A 6,000-nucleotide genomic window follows, 5' to 3' on the forward strand; every position below is an offset into this window, starting at 1 on the left:
GCTCTGCACCGTTGCCCCATAGCTGTGCCATATAGTGCTCTGCACCGTTGCCCAATAGCTGTGCCATATAGTGCTCTGCACCGTTGCCCCATAGCTGTGCCATATAGTGCTCTCCACCGTTGCCCCATAGCTGTGCCATATAGTGCTCTGCACCGTTGCCTCATAGCTGTGCCATATAGTGCTCTGCACCGTTGCCCCATAGCTGTGCCATATAGTGCTCTGCACCGTTGCCTCATAGCTGTGCCATATAGTGCTCTGCACCGTTGCCCCATAGCTGTGCCATATAGTGCTCTGCACCGTTGCCCCATAGCTGTGCCATATAGTGCTCTGCACCGTTGCCCCATAGCTGTGCCATATAGTGCTCTGCACCGTTGCCCCATAGCTGTGCCATATAGTACTCTGCACCGTTGCCCCATAGCTCTGCCATATAGTGCTCTGCACCGTTGCCCCATAGCTGTGCCATATAGTGCTCTGCACCATTGCCCCATAGCTGTGCCATATAGTGCTCTGCACCGTTGTCCCATAGCTGTGCCATATAGTGCTCTGCACCATTGCCCCATAGCTGTGCCATATAGTGCTCTGCACTGTTGCCCCATAGCTGTGCCATATAGTGCTCTGCACTGTTGCCCCATAGCTGTGCCATATAGTGCTCTGCACCGTTGCCTCATAGCTGTGCCATATAGTGCTCTGCACCGTTGCCCCATAGCTGTGCCATATAGTGCTCTGCACTGTTGCCCCATAGCTGTGCCATATAGTGCTCTGCACCGTTGCCCCATAGCTGTGCCATATAGTGCTCTGCACCGTTGCCTCATAGCTGTGCCATATAGTGCTCTGCACCGTTGCCCCATAGCTGTGCCATATAGTGCTCTGCACTGTTGCCCCATAGCTGTGCCATATAGTGCTCTGCACCATTGGCCCATAGATGCTCCACATAAATCTGTGCTGCTGCTGCTGCAATAAAAAAAAAAAAAACACACATACTCACCTGTCTTGCTTGCAGCTCCTCGGCGCCATCTTCCCGGCGTCTCTCTGCACTGACTGATCAGGCAGAGGGCTGCGCGCACACTATATGCGTCATCGCGCCCTCTGACCTGCACAGTCAGTGCAGAGAGACGCCGGGAAAATGGCGCGACGCCCGGCGTGTGGAACGCGGACAGGTGAATATGCGATACTTACCTGCTCCCGGCGTCCCGCTCCTTCCCCCGGACAGCTGTCTTCGGTGCCGCAGCCTCTTCCTCTGTCAGCGGTCACGGGCACCGCTTCATTAGAGAAATGAATAGGCGGCTCCGCCCCTATGGGAGGTGGAGCAGCCTATTCATTTCTCTAATGAGCGGTCCCACGTGACCGCTCAGGGGAAGAGGCTGCGGCACCCGGAGACAGTGGGACGTGCAGGGGGGGCACCAGGAGCCCCGGAAGCAGGTAAGTATATGACAGTGCTCACCCGCCGACCCCACCACCGATCATGACTCGAGTATAAGCCAAGAGGGGCACTTTCAGCCCAAAAATTTGGGCTGAAAATCTCGGCTTATACTCGAGTATATACGGTATATTTCTAGTTTAAACTCAAAAATATACCAAAAAAAAAAAAATGTATCACTTAATAACAAAATATACGAAGTATGCTCCTAGTGGTACCAGGTCACGTTCTTGGGGCTAAAAGATGTTTTAACTCAGTTTGACTTAAAATAACAATTATGTATAAAATACAAATTTTGAAGAACAACATTAGCTTTCTTTTGAGATATTAAGTGTGTTTTTATTATTTACCATTCTGGAGTTATGGCTTCATATGTCAGCTTTTTGGGCAAAAATTCGGATTTTTTCAAACTTTGAGCGACGAGCGGCACGGGTTAACGTCGTTTGATCGAGCTCTAAGTTTGGCTATCTCAATATCCGGAAAGGGGAATCGTTTTGTGGGGTCCAGACGGACAAGATTCCCACATTTTTTCAAACCCATATAAGATCCGGTCACCCTACTGCACACAGACTACAGAGTGGGCTGCACTCACACACACACACACACACACACACACACACACACACACACACACACACACACACACAGACCTTGCAGATCGCTGTGAAAACAGCGCTGCAAGGCAAAAGCAAGGTGAACACACAGCGGTTGCTAAATTAGCCTGGGAAAAGCACAAAGAAGCAAATCGCTATCTCAACTGGCCCTCAGTCAGAACACAGCGTCCTGTCACTAACTGAATTCACAGCAGAGTGAGCCCAAAATGGCGCCAGCGACTTTTAAACTGCAGCATGACATCATTTCAGCAGCCAATCACAGCCTTGCCAGTAGTTTCATGCCCACCATGCTGAACAGGATGTGCCCACACTTGGAATCATTCCTCATTGGCTGAATTCGTGCAGTTTGAATCCTGGGAACTTCCGATTCCGGTATCCGATATGCGGCAAGTATCGGATCTCGGTATCGGAATTCCGATACCGCAAGTATCGGCCGATACCCGATACTTGCAGTATCAGAATGCTCAACACTATTACACACTAAAAAAATGCCTTTTATTGCAAAAAAATAGTTTTTCCATCACCACATTTTGAGAGCTATAATTTTTCCATATTTTGGCTCAGAGTCATGTGAGGTCTTCTTTTTTGCGGGACGAGTTGACATTTTTATTGGTAGCATTTTCAGGCACATGACATTTGATTGCTTTTTATTATGATTTTTGGGAGGCAGAATGAGCAAAAACTAGCAATTCGTGAATTTCTTTTGGGTGGGGCGTTTATACCATTTTGCGTGTGGTAAAATTGATAAAGCAGTTTTATTCTTTGGGTCAGATTGATTACAGCGATACCTCATTTATATCATTTTTTTATGTTTTGGCGCTTTTATACAATAAATACTATTTTATATAAAAAATAATTATTTTTGCATCTGAGGGCTATAACTTTTTTATTTTTTTGCTGATGACATTGTATGGTGGCTCGTTTTTTGTGGGATGAGATGACATTTTCAGCGGTACCATGGTTCATAGAATAGAATCATAGAATCATAGAATGTTAGAGTTGGAAGGGACCTCCTGGGTTATTTGGTCTAACCCCCTGCTCAAAGCAGGATTCACTAAATCATCCCAGACAGGTGTCTGTCCAGCCTCTGTTTGAAGACTTCCATTGAAGGAGAACTCACCACCTCTTGAGGCAGCCTGTTCCACTCATTGATCACCCTTACTGTCAAAAAATGTTTTCTAATATCTAATCTGTGTCTCCTCCCATTCAGTTTCATCCCATTGCTTCTAGTCTTTCCTTGTCCAAATGAGAATAAAGATGATCCCTCTACACTGTGACAGCCCTTGAGATATTTGTAGACAGCTATTAAGTCTCCTCTCTGTCTTTTTTTTTCCCCATAGGACATGGTTTGCAGACCAGTCACCACTCTGGTCGCTCTTCTCTGAACTTGCTCCAGTTTGTTGATGTCTTTTATAAAATGTGGTGCCCGGGCGGTGGGATCCATACTACACATATTGTGGAGCTGCAGTGGTGTCAGACCACTCTGGAATTAAATATTTGCGCTATATAATAACATTACTAACAAGCAAGTAGAGGTGACACCAGAGATAGCCTTATTGTCAATCTTCCCGGGTTCTGTGTCCACAAATAAGAAGAATGTATTGCCATACTTCATGAATGCAATGTGCCAAATCATTCCCAGACTATGGAGGTCCCCGGTAGCTCCGAGGCGGATCGACTGGGTGGAGGCGTTGGATGTCCTGTGCAGGATGGAGGAGATGAGGGCTTTTGATGACAGGTCGGGTGTCAGCTGCTATGCGGTGTGGCATCCGTGGATTCAATTTAAAGAGGCTCAACATTTACAATTGTGGTTATCGCAGGGTGTACTACCCCGTCCCTCATAATGGAAAAATTACCAGGTTGTGGGTTGTTGGAGTCCTATCATTATACCTCTACTGACCTCCGTTCTTTTCCTTTCTTTCTTTTCTTAACATTCTCTGTGTCTCTTTATTTTTCCTTTTGTGAGTGCGACCTACTCTATTCCTTCTCATGTTATATACAAATAGAATGTATAAACTGCTATAGAACCACCATGGTGGTAGTGGTGTTACTGATGAGAGGGAGGGGGGTGGAATGTTGTTACTAATATAAATGGTTACCATTATAATGTTTGTGAACTCCACCTTCTTGCTTAATAAAAATATATTGATCAATAAAATGTGCCCAAAACTGGACACAGTATTCCAGATAAGGTCTGACCAAAGAGGACTAGAGGGCAATATGTGATCTATTAGTATACCCAAGTCTTTTTCACATGTGCTGTTGCTTAGCCCTATTCCTCCCATTCGGTATATGCTTTTTTCATTTTTATTGCGCAGATGTAGTACTTTGCATTTTCCCTTGTTAAAAACCATTCTTTGTGTCATCAGCAAATGTAATCAGTGTACCCTCAATTCCTTCATCTAAATCATTGATAAAGATGTTGAGCAATACAGGGCCCAGGACAAAGCCCTGTGGTACCCCACTTGAGACATTCTTCTAACTGGATGTGCAGCCATTTACGACCATTTTTTGGGTCCAATCACTAAGCCAGTTAGGAATCCAGTCATTTTTTCAAAAAGGACTGTGTGAGATACTTTGTCAAATGCTTTGCTGAAGTCAAGATATACTATATCTACAGCATTTCGCTGATCCACCCAGTCAGTGATTCTGTCATAGAAGGAAATTAGGTTAGTCTGACATGACTTATTAGTTACAAACCCATGCTGACTCTGGTTAATCACTTCATTCTTATCCAGGTACTTACATACATGTTGTTTAATAATTTGTTCAAAGATCTTTCCTGGTATAGACGTCAGACTCACCAGCCTATAGTTCCCTGGGTCCACCTTCTTCACATTTTGAAGATAGGAACAACATTTGCTCTTCTCTACTCTTCTGGGACTTCTCCTGTTCTCCAATAATTTTCAAAGATTTCTTCTGCTATCTCCTTCAGTACTCTGGGGTGTAATTCATCTGGACCCGGAGACTTGAATTGTTTTATTATTAATTATTATTTATTTATATAGCACCATTGATTCCATGGTGCTGTACATGAGAAGGGGTTATGTAGTAATTACAGATATTGCTTACAGTAAGCAAACTAACAATTACAGACTGATACAGAGGGGCGAGGACCCTGCCCTTGTGGGCTTACATTCTAGATGATGGTGGGGATAGAGACAAAAGGTTGAGGGTTGCAGGAGCTCCGGTGTTGGTGAGGCGATAGCTTCGGTAGTGGTGAGGAGGCAACTGTTATGACCCCAATGGCAGAGGGTCTCAGAAATAATTACTAAGTCTGCAAACACAAAAAAACAGCTCATAGGGCAGTGGTAACTGAGCTGACCATATATCTAATCCTAGCACCACAAATAGCAGCAGCCGGGGAACGTGCCTACGTTGGTTCTAGACGTCTCGCGCCAGCCGGAGAACTAACTAACCCTAGAAGGGAAAAGAAAGACCTTTCTTGCCTCCAGAGAAAAGACCCCAAAAGTTGGATACAAGCCCCCAACAAATAATAACGGTGAGGTAAGAGGAAAAGACAAACGTAAGAATGAGCTAGGTATTTAGCAAAGAGAGGCCCACTAGCTAATAGCAGAATATAGTAAGATGACTTATATGGTCAGCAAAAACCCTATCAAAATATCCACGCTGGATATTCAAGAACCCCCGAACCGTCTAACGGCCCGGGGGGAGAACACCAGCCCCCTAGAGCTTCCAGCAAAGTCAGGAATCACATTTAGTACAAGCTGGACAAAATAAGAGCAAAGCAAATAACCAAAAAAACAAAGAAGCAGGACTTAGCTTAATTATGCACGAACCAGGACCAGCAGACAGGAGCAAACAGAAAGGATCTGATTACAACGATGCCAGGCACTGGACTAAGGATCCAGGAAGTTTATATAGCAACACCCCTGGACTAAAAACCCAGGTGGGTGCCAAACTGAGGAGAGACAATCCCAGAGTCATATCACTAGTAACCACAAGAGG

This window comes from Ranitomeya variabilis, chromosome 4, assembly GCF_051348905.1.
Source record: "Ranitomeya variabilis isolate aRanVar5 chromosome 4, aRanVar5.hap1, whole genome shotgun sequence".
In the NCBI taxonomy this organism is placed as follows: Eukaryota; Metazoa; Chordata; class Amphibia; order Anura; family Dendrobatidae; genus Ranitomeya; species Ranitomeya variabilis.